Raw genomic sequence first — 12,943 nt, 5'->3', positions numbered from 1 at the left:
TTGGATTTTGTGGTTGTAATATGACAAAATGTGACCACGAATGCTATTGCAAGATGCCGCAAATTGATTACACACAAGTAAATGTCCTGACATGAAGTTTCTACATTATTTTAAATTTATCTTCACTGACATAACTGAAACAATGTCGACTTAATCACCAATGCTATTTAGAGGCAAATTGGAGGGGCTTCCAGCTGAAACTGCACTTCATTCCCACCTCTTGTAGTAACCGCAACCCTACTATTTTCGAGCAGCACAGTTAACCCACAGCATCTCTAACCAAGGTTTTTTTTGTTTTTGTTTTTTTTTTTTTTTTGTGATGAGGACCAGACAGCTTCTTGCAAACAACAGATTGTGGGTGTATGTGTTTGCTAAAAGCATGTTGTTCCTCATTTGGAGACTCGGCTCCTTCCAAGTCAAATCACAGACGCTCACCGTATCATAGCATCAGTTAAAAAAGCTAAAAGTTAGTGCTGCAGTTATGACGTACTGAATTTTTTTTCTGCACAGCATGTCAGAGATTACTTATCAGCCGTAAAAAAAAAAAAAAAAAAAAAAAGCTCTGAATGTTACACGCTAATGCAGCCCATGCTGAGTTTTTCAATAAACCAAACTCGGTGTGAACACCAAGCAGCCACCAGGGTGCAAGGATTGTGTTTCAATTCTATATGTTCTCGAGTGTAATTTATTTCTTGAGCATTTCAAAAGAGTAAACATGTATTAAAAACACGAGTCTATAACTTCTTCACGAATATAATCTGATCTGTAGAACTTAGCTTAGTGTCAAGGTTCTTATGTATTTTCTTTTTTTTCCAAAATGTTTCCAGATGTGTATCTGTAGTTTTTATACCATTCCAGACATTTAAAGGAAATATTTACTTGGGAAATGTTAATGCAGTAGATAGATGTGTCTTACTGGAGTCATAAAACAAAATGAGGATGCAAATGGATACTGATCTGGCAACATGGTAAAAAGCTATTTCACTACATGAGGACCAATATTATATTGAATATTAATATTAGAAATTCCAAGCCTTTTTCTGACCATTTTTAAACTTGTATAAACAGAGTAAATTAAATATTTCAGTATTTGACCCACCAATTTTGACCCAACAGAGAAGATCCAAAGAAGACAAAATTGTCCAAATCCGATCTCTATAATTGGTGCACCTCTTAAAAAATATATATATGTTTCAGCAATTTGTATTGATATCGACTGATATAAAGTTCTTTGACACCAAGAAAGCAGAAAATAGCCCTTACTTGATTATTGAACGTGTATTAAATATCTATAAATTCCTACAAAGCTACTTTAAAACTTAAGTAACTTAAGAGTGACACAGCAAATTAAAGATAAAATGTGTAATTTAAATATCAACTAATGTAAAAACCAAAAAATTTGTAGCATACTTGCAGTAGTCAGCCAATAGACTAGTTTTCTCTGATCTGTGAATATCCAGCAAAATCCTGAAATGTCTGAATTACTTTCCTGCACACATGCATCAGTTCCATGTACTTTGTATTCTTTTTTTTAGCTTAAAAATCAGATAAAGATTAAAGACATATGCTATGATGCATGAATAGGAAAAAATTTGCAGTTCCTTCATTTTCTGCTGGATTAAACAGAAAATGTTTCTGTCTAATCCATTTGCTGCAAGAACAAAGAACTTGCAGTACATTTTTATGTTTCATGTTAAAGGTCTTAGAAAAATAAAATTAACTCCATGGTCGGACCTCAAAGAAGACCAGTAATCAGTGTTGACCAGCAAAAGCTTGAGCTGTAAATCTCTAAGTTTTAGTAATTTTGCCTTCTAGAAAAAATGTTGGGGGAAGGGCAAATATTAAACTTAAAAGATTTTAATACTTTGAATTGATCTAGGCCAGGAAAAGAATAATGGCAAATTCCTTAGTCCTATGTGGTATTGGAAGGTGGGTTTAGTATTATACTGTAAATCCATCATGTTTTAACTTTCAGTGTAAAGAAGGAAACAACACCTAAAATAACACAGATCATCATTAAAATGCAGGGGAATAAATAAAAATCTGACACAAGAGCTGCATAAAAAAATAATAATTATTACCATTATAAGGAGTTTATCTTTTTCTAAAAAGCTAAAATGCTTAAGACTACCCAAATATAACCCCTCGTTCAACTTTCAGAAAGTCATTACTTGAGTCACTTCTTTCTCCATTGCGTTTGCTAACATTGACAATAATTACAATGACCTTTCCAATGATAAAAACACAAATCACTAAAAAAAATAAATAAATAATAATAAAAACCACACTGCAACGGTTCTTTCTCCTCGCGTTTCATGAGATTCCGCGTAACATTTTAATGAGGCATTTAGGAGGTCTATGAGTGATGTACTGAGAAGAGCCTACAATGGCAATCAGCAGTGAGTGTGGCAGCTGTTCGGCAATTAAAAAGCCAAATTGCCCTCAATCAACACCATTTACAAGCACAAGTAAATCTCTGAGCAAATAATGATGAGAGAAATCTGTTCAGACAGCTCTCATCTTGATAGGAATCAGAGATGCATCCAAATCAGAAGTAAAAATAAAAAAAAACACTGTCACAAACACACAGCAACGTCTCATACTGTCTGTTTATTTTTAGGGAGCTGGGAAGTACTGACTGGCTGTCTGAACAGCAGTAAGATATCTTAAGATATCTTGGCGATATCTTAAAGCCCTTCTCATTTCAGAGTCATAGACTTATAACTGAAAAAGAGTTGCCGTCTTTGTAATGTATGTGAATAATAACACTAAATGTCTGACTAAATTGCAGAACTTTTCTCTGCAACAACAGTAAATTTTGTATTGTTCACCTACATTCAACAAAAATGGCGATGAAGGTTTTTGATAGCAAAGAAGCAACAAGCTGTAAAACCTCTAGATATTGAGAAGATTATCTCTTTTACATCACTGTGACTATTTTTCTATTTTATCTATTTTGTACCTTATTATCACTATTTATGGATATCATATGTTAAACTCTGTATCATGTAGTTCTATGCTACTTAACAGGCATGACCCGCTAAGTGGTACCAGGGTGTAAAGAAGTACAACAATCACAAAAATTTTTAACTACTCTGATAGTGGTTCAATGTCTTTTTAAAGGGGGTGTATAAATATATGCCCAAACATTTACTCTCACAAAGCACCACCTATACCCACAAAGCTCCTCCTTGAAGATCCACATATGCCTCGCCACGCAGGAATTAGCAAACGCATGCTGGAACTGCACATCTTCTAAGTTTATCGTGTTTCTCAGTGCAACATTTCTAGCGGCTTAAAGGAGGAGTGTTGCTTTGATGAAGACAGAGTGCCATCTTTAAGGGGCTCCTTAAAGAGACAGAAGCCAATTTCAAGGTGTCAAATTACGAAGTCAAATTTTCTTTTAAGTTATATTTGAAGGGGACATAGTTACTTGTTTGTGCTATAAAAAGACACTATATGCCAGGAAAACATATATTCTCGTCCTTTTAATGGGACGAGTGGAGCTCTCCAACTGACCAATGCTGCTCACTGCTTGTCAGCTGGCTAAAAAAAAAAAAAAAACGAGCACAGCATGTTCCCTTTTATTTCCATGAAGTGTTTTGAAATATTTCTAAAGCCAGACAACAATGGTGTGGAAACTAAAGGAGCCCCCACCTTTCACTCTTATTAAACTATTGCTATTTTTTTAAAATGCAGTTAAAAAACTACAAGCAGCACGTCTATCAAGCAGCTGACTGCAGGCTCTACCTGAGCAGATAGCCCGACTAATTAACCAGCTTGTATCAACTATTTATGCCTGTGTTAAATTATAAAAAGCAAAACAAAAGAAAGAATAGAAAATTCTGAGCACCAGGTAGTAGAAAACTAAATTTGAAAATTTAAATAAACGTTAAAATAATGTTGGATTATTTTAATAACAGCAGGGACATTTGATCCTTTTTCATCTTTGAACAAAAACAATTAAATAATGTTAGACATTAGATATGTTCCCATATATTATAATGCAGTGACATTTGTACATCTTTACAGAAGGGTTCATGCAGTGAGAATCCCACTGGCCAATGCATGTGATTCAGTATATTTTGACAATAAATGTTGATGTGATATTATTTAACACAATAATTTTCAGTTGAACTAACTATAATGCAAATTGGACTTTTAACTTTTCAATATTCTTCATTACAGTATTAAACTGAATTAAACTGAATACAGCAAACCTGGCAAACCAACCTGCAAATCAACGCAAAGTTAACTGAAAAAAATCTGCATCCCATATTCAAAGTGCAAACTTACAGAATTAAGTCATTCAAACAGCTGATAAGATTTCAGTTACTTTGTTGCATCTTTGCCGTAAGAAGAAAGATGTTGAGTCTTTATAGCACTTTCTGATTTTAATTTATGGTTTCATTTTGGAAAAGAAGTTTCTATCTTTGTAGCCCTATAAGTCATACTATTATGCATATTTGGACAAATTTTATACAAAATTATCTAAATTATAGTCGTTACACTGAAAAAAAAACTTAGATTGTTGCACCACTTTCTCCCATAAGCTGTTAAAAATTCCTCCAAATATGTTTTCTATTTGATGATTCTTTACTCTCAGATGTTGTAGATCCTTTTGATGAACATACTAAACTTACACAAATGTTAAGTTACATGAAATCAGATCATTTGGAAATGTATTCAGGCACTACTAATCTGACTTAATATTACTGAACACAGAAAGCTTGTAATTTAACATGATGTATATAAGTATTTAGGGTGAGGGAGGATTAATATTTAGAAAGATTCTAAAACTAATTTGCATATCTGAACGGGACCTTACTATTTATCCTTTTTTCATTATGCAGACTTAAAAGATCAAGTTAAGTCTCTTCCATGCATCTGGGCTGACTGATTCGGCTGCCCTGCTGATTCTTTGGGACACATCGCTGTGCAGCTTCGCTGAGTCTCTCCTCTGAGGTTGTCTCACTTTCTGGTCTCGCCTTGAACGACTCTACAGCTGTAGGTACCCACTTCTCCAAACACATTTCACCGCTTGAAAATCTGTGCGGCATTGAGTGGCTACAACTTTGTTTTAACAGCATCTCTTCTGACGATCTCATTGAGTCAATGTCACGTAGGTGAGATTCTGTTAAACTTGCAGAAGTTGGACTTAACAACAACAACAAAGCAAGCAATAAACATATCCAGTACCTGCAGGCATGCATACTGTCACAGGCAGTCAACTTGTCACGGCCTGCCTTTAAAAGTAAAACCATTACCGATTCACAATGTCATTACAAATCACATGCCTTCATGACTAACATCCAAAAATTCCTGCGCAGGCTACTTACCGTGAGGTATAAAACTGAACCGGCTTAGATCTCTTCTGATTTTTATTTTATTTTTTTATTTTTTTTACATATTCCAGACGCCGCAGATTGTGCACTTGAAAATTCCCCCCTTCCGAAGACAAAAGCTCCAGCGGTATCTTTGTGCTGTCACTCGGGTTTGCAGGCTCGACGCTCCGGCTGGCGGAGTCAGACTGAACTGACCGGGCTGTTCGTGGTCACTCGACGCTCCTGACGGAAACACTGCGACCCGCTGTTGGCGTTTGAGCTCAGCGGCAGCGGCGGCGGCGGCAGAAGATCCCGGCTCTAGGAGCGCTCCGTGCTCCGCTGATAAGCCACCGGAACTACTTCCAACGCCAGCCGGAGCACATTGAAGATGAATTCATGCACCACAACAGGGGAAATATGAATTCACATTCATTGAACTAGTTCCCAGCTCTAATATTAATGAGATTCTACAAGAATGTCAACTATTTTAAAATTCTTGTATTATATATTTATGAAAAGCGCAACAATAAGGAGTATCGCGTCTATTTCTATTTGTAGTTTATGACAATAATTTTGTTCCTTTAAAATGAAAACATCCAGATTTCAAATATACATAATTACTCTAGACAAAGAAACATTATAATATTAATGATGTACTCATCGAATAGCAAAAGCAAGTTTGCCGTGTATAACTAAGTTACTCTGATACATTGAGCTTGATGGTAAACTATCAATCTATTGAGAAGGACTTGAATCTATTCTAGCCTAGCGCTTACTTCTAATTTGACCATTGAATACAGGGAGGAGTCTGATATGAAGTAACAGCGCACCCAACTGGTGAGGACAATGTTGGAACTGACTTCCTCGTACCATTTTTAAAAGTATATAAATGCACTGAGTCTAATCTTTTCAGTGGGTTAACTTTCTGTGACTCTCAGCACCAGTTGTTGTGTAAGTTCAACTTTTAGTTGACCCAGTAAGGATGCTGTTTTAAGTGTTTGTGCTCACCTTAAGACCTAAAATGTTAACTGATTGTGTTTGAGAAAAACATATTTAATTGTGTTCTATACGGAAAAATAAAATTATCCAAAATGTGCCTGAACTTTTGCTTACGTCTATGAAAACACCTCCGACGTCATTTCTTACAGATTATTGTTGACAAACAAGCTGGCTGAGAAAACTAACCGTCTGAAATAGAAATACAATTGATAGATTGGGTGGTGTTTGTGTTTAGTTCCATGGACATCAGTCATGATTTCTAACCATTTTGGAGGCCAAAAACACTGAATTCTGTCTTTTGCGCATTTAATTGGAAGAAATGCATCTACTGACCCATGTGACAATTGATGGCCTGGACAAACTGACTCAATAACTAACAGAACAATGGTCAAATGATGACACAGAAATTTGAAGTTCTATGTCATCAGCATTGGTATTGTAGTGTCATAGTGTCATTATAAGATTATTTTTTCTAATTCTGCCACTTTGTCTTAGGGCAAATAGCATCTGTGTGTTAACCTGGGTCTGACCAGATTAACACACAGGAAACCCTTCATTTGCAATGTTGTTCATTTTTTGGTATTTTTTCCTGATTTCATTTAATGACTGTGGTTTATTTGAAGTCACACATTGCTACTTTGCATGTTTCATAAATATAAGGTTTAATTCAAGAAAGCCACCAAAGTGACTGTAATACTGCAAACTGAAAAAAACTAACGATTTTGATCAAAATCACAAGGTCGTAAATAGCCAAATCACTCGGTCTCAGTTATTGACTATGAAAACCTTCCTGATAAGCCTTAGTTTTTGAAATATCAGATGAAAGTCGATGAAAGCTCTAGGATTGTCTGAACCACAGGATACTACAGATGTGTATGGAATAAATACGGAAAAATTCTCTCAAAAAATACACGGATTTATTAACAACAAGAATTCAACCTTGCAGTTAGACCCTCCAATCAACAAACTCAATAAGCTAGTGAGGATAAACATAATGATGAAACTACTAGTAGAGGTAAAAACAGTAAAATTATTTTAAAAAGTAGACAAAAATAGAATCAGTGCCACAGTTCAGTCTAAATCGTAAATATTTAGAAACAAGATTTATTTTATAAGGAATTCAAAGTGTGATGGTTTTGCTCAATTAGAAATAAATAACCTTAGAAGTCAGAGTTGGTTGTAGATGGCAACATTGGGAAACCTGTAATTCTAATGTTCGTTCTGCATAAATCGGAAAAAAGGACCAAGGCTTATTCTTTCTACCAGGCATAGTTACTGGATGCACAACAATAACCTGTATTTTATGGATACTTAGCTCTTGGGAAATGGAACAGCGTTCCTCCGCCCACAAAGGAAGGATTCAAGATGAGCGCACTTCGTCCTCTCCAATGTAGCAGCACTACAGAAAGAGGGTTTTAAAGGTTCCCATGATGTCACAGAGCTTCCTTCCTGAAACATCTCTTCCTGCTGCTGGGAATAAGGTGGTTTAGGTCGCTGTATTGTTGAATCAATTGACATCGCGACTTCCTGGATTCAGTCCTTCAGCTGGAGTTGAAGGACTGAATCATCTATTTTGCCAAAGATTTTTGAGTGATTCTTGATAACATTAACTACAATCTGTAACTTTATGGCAAGCTGAAATAACGCTAAATTGGACATCAAGTAGCATATTTATTTAGAGCATGTTTCGAAAACAAATAACTCCAACGGCGATTTTCTCTCTCAATTTCTCACACACACATAGTTTGTGCTCTAGTTTAGTACATTAATTCTTTTTAACTCTGCAGACTGATGTCATTATGTATCTATGAAATTTGACTGAAAAAAATTAAGTCTCGTAAATATTTCCTATATAGGTTTAGCATGTTCCACACTTTTGGTTACACTTTCCCCAGACACTATTTAGTGAAGATGTGTCTCTAATCATTTTTAGAAATATTTTTATTAGTATTAATTCTTATTGATTTGTAACTGTTCTTACAAAACAGTTTCTTTCTTGCAATAGCTTTATAATAATTATTATTTATATTTTTTCTCACATTGCAAAACATTTTTATTATTAATTCCACGTACTATTTATTAATCCAGTGTTTTTCTGACTGCGTCACAGTTTAAGTTCAGGCTATCCTCCCTGCCTTCACTCATACACACTCACACACACCTGCCCTCCTCCCTACATGAAACATCCCTCTCAGTAAACATTTTGGTCACTTTATACTAGCCTGACAGGAGTTAATCTGACCTCTTCATCCTCCAATGAATCCCCCTGAATCACTAACTCTCCCGCCTTCTCAGGCCCTGAACTTGCTGCAGCAATCGAAGTTTGCGTGACAAACGTATGAGTAAGTTTGGCAGATTTTTCTGCGTCCACTTAGAGGCTTTTTAGTCTGGCAGATGTTCTCCCATGAATATGCCCAGCAATCAAGCGGTGTCCATTACCTATTATCTTCTTTGAAACAAGTGTACCCACAAATTCCGGGTGTCTCTGAAGCTCTCCACAAGTTGTCCCTCTTGGACAACTCTTTTGATACATTTCACTCTTCGGTTAAAACCCAACACAGAGGACCTGTCATGATATTCTGTTTCTGGTGCAATGATGTTTTATTCACTTTCAGATTTTGGCCCCAACAGTGCTCACAGGAATCTCAGGGCCTTAGAAATTGTTTTGTAACATGATGCTACCACTATATTTTGTTACAAGAAGTTTACATAAGTCTTAAGAGTGTTCATTGGCTTTGAGAAGTTCCATGAATGTCAACTTAGTAATGAGAAACCTTTTGGTAGGCCATCCGTTAGGCCTGAACCAGCTGACTTTAATTTGCACTAAGTGGCAGGACCACTTTATAATTACTAATATATTTCATCTGCTACTGTGACATTTCATGTCTTTTTGCATCTCAATTTCTCTATGTGTTCAATGTATTTTCTCTGTCATTCCATCTTTTTGTGTATCACTTAAGTTTAGGACCTCTACTGTTTGACTCCCTAACATGCATGGACTACGTAGATTGCTACTGACATCTGGTGGCAATTTTGTGTCAGTGGCACTTTCAGAAATTATGTATCTAAATAAGCATTTTACAATGTGTTTGAAAGTTTTTATCTACTCTGTGCTCGCTGTCCAACAGAAAATTAAGGATTGTTCGTTAAAACCAAATAATATTTTTGAACTATGCATAGCCTCACCCAACTTGACAAAAAAAAAAAATTCAGCTTCATGTGACAAATGTAACCTTACAATGCAGCCAGCAACATGTTTCACTGTGTGTAGGGTGTTCTTGTAGTGATTTGCAGTGCTGTTTTTGTGCCATACAAAATCCTTGGAAGTCAGAGATAGAATTATTTGAAGCTTGGTTTTATTGTCCTTAATACTTTTTCCAACAAGATTTTTCTTCTAAGACTGGATATTTTCTTTGGGAGAAATCTTTTAACCCTACTCCAAACATGTAAAGTTAATTGTCAACAAATGAAAAACACAACAAATAACTCCTTTAATGCTTGTCTCGACATCTTGGCAACGTGTTTGCCCAGATTTAATCTTGTCTAATTGCAATTGTCTATGTTACGCATTTACAATTGCACAGCATTTGTCACTGCACTGCAGAGCATGCATTTGTGAGCAATGCAAAGATGCATTGCTCATCTGTGGAGTTGTTATGACTACTACCTTTAAAGTCCTGGGTTCAAATCCCATCTGGGCATTTCTGTTTGAATCTTTGTATATTGAGAACCTTTTGATAATTTGTAACATCTCTACAAACAGCAGCTTTAGGCCGAAGATTCAAATGTTACAAGTAAATCAAACTGGAACAGCTGAGCTTTTTTCATTGATGGCAGGTCTGATGTGAACAGAAAAAATACTGAATGATACTGAATGAACTGAAAAATACAGTTATTTATCATGGTCTGAGAAATAGCCCGGTATTTAAACCAGGGTATGTTTATATTTGAGAGTCACTGTAAGAAAGAGGAAAAGTGTAGTAGCCTTCTTTCATCCAGCTGACAAAAAGCAATTTCATATTTCTGTGACCATGTTGCCAATGCTTTTGTAAATCCATGCAAGTGATTATATAAAATTCTTTACTTTTTCCTACATTTTCAGCTGCTCATATCATGTTGATCAGAATGTGTAATATGGGATTTTGTTATATAGTCTCAACCACAACATTTAAGCACAGGTTTGTCGTATAAGTCTTCACATACAAAATGTATGTAACATACATACATTTTGACGTATGAGCAAGATTTCATACATCAAAACATAGTTTCCATTTGACTTTTTATTTATCTAAAACTGAGACTTTCCAGCCTTGCAGCAAGAAGGTCCTGGGTTCGATTCCCAGCCCAGGGTCTTTCTGCATGGAGTTTGCATGTTCTCCCTGTGCATGCGTGGAGGAAGCCGGGTTCTCCGGCTTCCTCCCACAGTCCAAAAACATGACTGTCAGGTTAATTGGTCTCTCTAAATTCTCCCTAGGTGTGAGTGTGTTTGTGAAAGGTTGTGTGTCCTGTATGTCTCTGTGTTGCCCTGCGACCGACTGGAGACCTGTCCAGGGTGAACCCCGCCTCTCGCCCGGAACGTAGCTGGAGATAGACACCAGTAACCCTCCCGACCCCATTAGGGACAAGGGTGAACAGAAAATGGATGGATGGATGAGAGTTTCCAATGACAAAATATATGAAGCATAGAGAGCAGAGAAAGAGTGTAATTTATCGATCTGCCACTAGAGGTCTCTGTAGGCAGGGGAAGTGAACTATATGTGTTCACAAGTAATGAAACTTGTAGTAAATAACTCCGTTAAAAAAATATCACATTTACTTTAAAATTAAAAGTAGATTAATATATAGATCCCTAACACCACCAAGCACTTCTTTGACAAAATATTATAGGCTATTTCCATTCGTTTCGTATTATGTTACTTTTAAACCACTTTAACCAATTCTGAGAACAATCTTGGACAATAAAGCTGATTTTTGATGTGCATTAAAACATACAGAAACACTTCTTTGTGGGGAATTTTTTTTACAACGTCATCTAACGTGTCATTTTGTAGCGCAAAGCTGGTTTACAGCTGCACGAACCACGTCAGCAACAAGCGAGCTGACACGATTCCTGAAAGATGAGTTATACTTCCTCCAGCTGTTAGCGAACATTTCCTCACAATTGTCTATGTTCTGAATCTGATAAAACAAGGGGGTTGCCTCGGTTTATTTTAAAACCAGGGATGCTAAAGGGAGCATGTCCTTTTCACAGCCTCTTATAACTATTGCTGCTGAACCGGCAGGCGGACCGGTTCGACCCGGTTTGATCCTGTTTAGTCTACGGCACAGCAACGTGTAGTCTGGAGAATGCAGCAAAGTACACCGAAACATAGTAGCTATTTCTGTGGGGGGAAAAGATACAAAAACACCGTAGCTTTTGTATTACAGAAGGCACCCATTAAATAAATACTTTTTAATATAAAACCGCAACATATAATTAAAAAAAAACACCATAACCTAGCGCAAATATATACTCCAATAGCGCGTTATTTGCAAAATACTACACCTAAATATAACTACTTCAAGATTTTGACATGCATTTACTGTGTAATGCTTTTGTGGTCACGCCGATGCATGATGCCAGGAGACTGGCACCATGCATCATCATGAAATCTCGCGATACTGCTGTGAATTCGCAGTGCTGCCCAGAGATGGCACAGAAGGTTAATGAGGTCTTTTTCCGTACATTTAATTACTGTTCCAATCTAGCTGCCGTGCAACGTTTGAAAACAAGTTTCTGTCTCAAATAAATTAGACGTTGTGTTCATATTTCATGTTTATTCAATTGTTATTTTCACAGAATATACACTATGAGAAGGTCCAACAGAAAAAAATAGTGAAATACTTGACACACATGGATTGTGCCATGTATGTCAAGCTGAAGCAGTGCACTCCTGATACGTTTAACTAAAAAAAAAGAAGAAATTCCAAATACCAGGTACTTATGATCAATGCAATTATCAGTCTATTGGGGCATTCCCACCCTGTTTTTATTGTAATTGTTGATGAGCAATGTTATCCTTTTAATAGTGTTGTGTATGTGTCTGTGCAAAAATGTATGTACTGTTGATGTTTTCAGCCTATAGTCTCTTAAGAGAAGTGCCCCTAAATAACAAAAATAATTCCTATTGGAAATGAAGTGCAAAGATAAGAGATGTTGCCATGAAATTCCACTTGGTGATTTTGTAAAATTTTTTTGGCTGGCAGAAGAATTAGTCCATGCATTTCTATAAGGTTGGGCAACTGCAACGATTCATCATCAAGAATCAGAAAAAAAAAAAAAAACAGTGAGAAGCCATCAATTAATATAAAACGCTTCAGCAAGAGTTTTGATGAGAACTGAAAGGAGAAATAATATTTCTTCCATTATAGCATATTTTCACTGGCTCACCTGTCAAATCCAATATACAATTTTAAATTCTCCATCTTACATATAAATACCCAAATAATCATGCTTCAGTATCTCAATATGGCTCCACAGATTTTCAATCAAATTAAACTCTGGACTGTGGTTAGGCCATTGCAAAACATGAATTTTCTGTCCATTCTGTTGTTGATTTTTATATTTAGACTGCTATTAA

The 12,943-nt window shown here is 36.1% G+C and overlaps 1 protein-coding gene across 2 annotated transcripts in view; it reads right to left on the bottom strand.

Moving 5' to 3' along the window:
- The window catches only part of LOC122836100 (forkhead box protein J3-like), a 73,585-nt gene extending 67,837 nt beyond the window's left edge, over positions 1 to 5,748 (bottom strand). The window contains exon 1 of one of the 2 annotated variants that reach the window (XM_044125796.1): positions 5,340 to 5,748. The gene's annotated coding sequence lies outside the window, so the exon portion shown is untranslated. The remainder of the gene's footprint in view (positions 1 to 5,339) is intronic. The other variant, XM_044125786.1, reaches the window with a different exon arrangement.
- Between the last annotated feature and the right edge of the window lie 7,195 nt (positions 5,749 to 12,943).

This window comes from Gambusia affinis, linkage group LG01 (assembly GCF_019740435.1).
Source record: "Gambusia affinis linkage group LG01, SWU_Gaff_1.0, whole genome shotgun sequence".
NCBI lineage: Eukaryota > Metazoa > Chordata > Actinopteri > Cyprinodontiformes > Poeciliidae > Gambusia > Gambusia affinis.
Note: the sequence above shows the minus strand (reverse complement) of the source record. Positions and strands in the feature narration are given on the sequence as shown.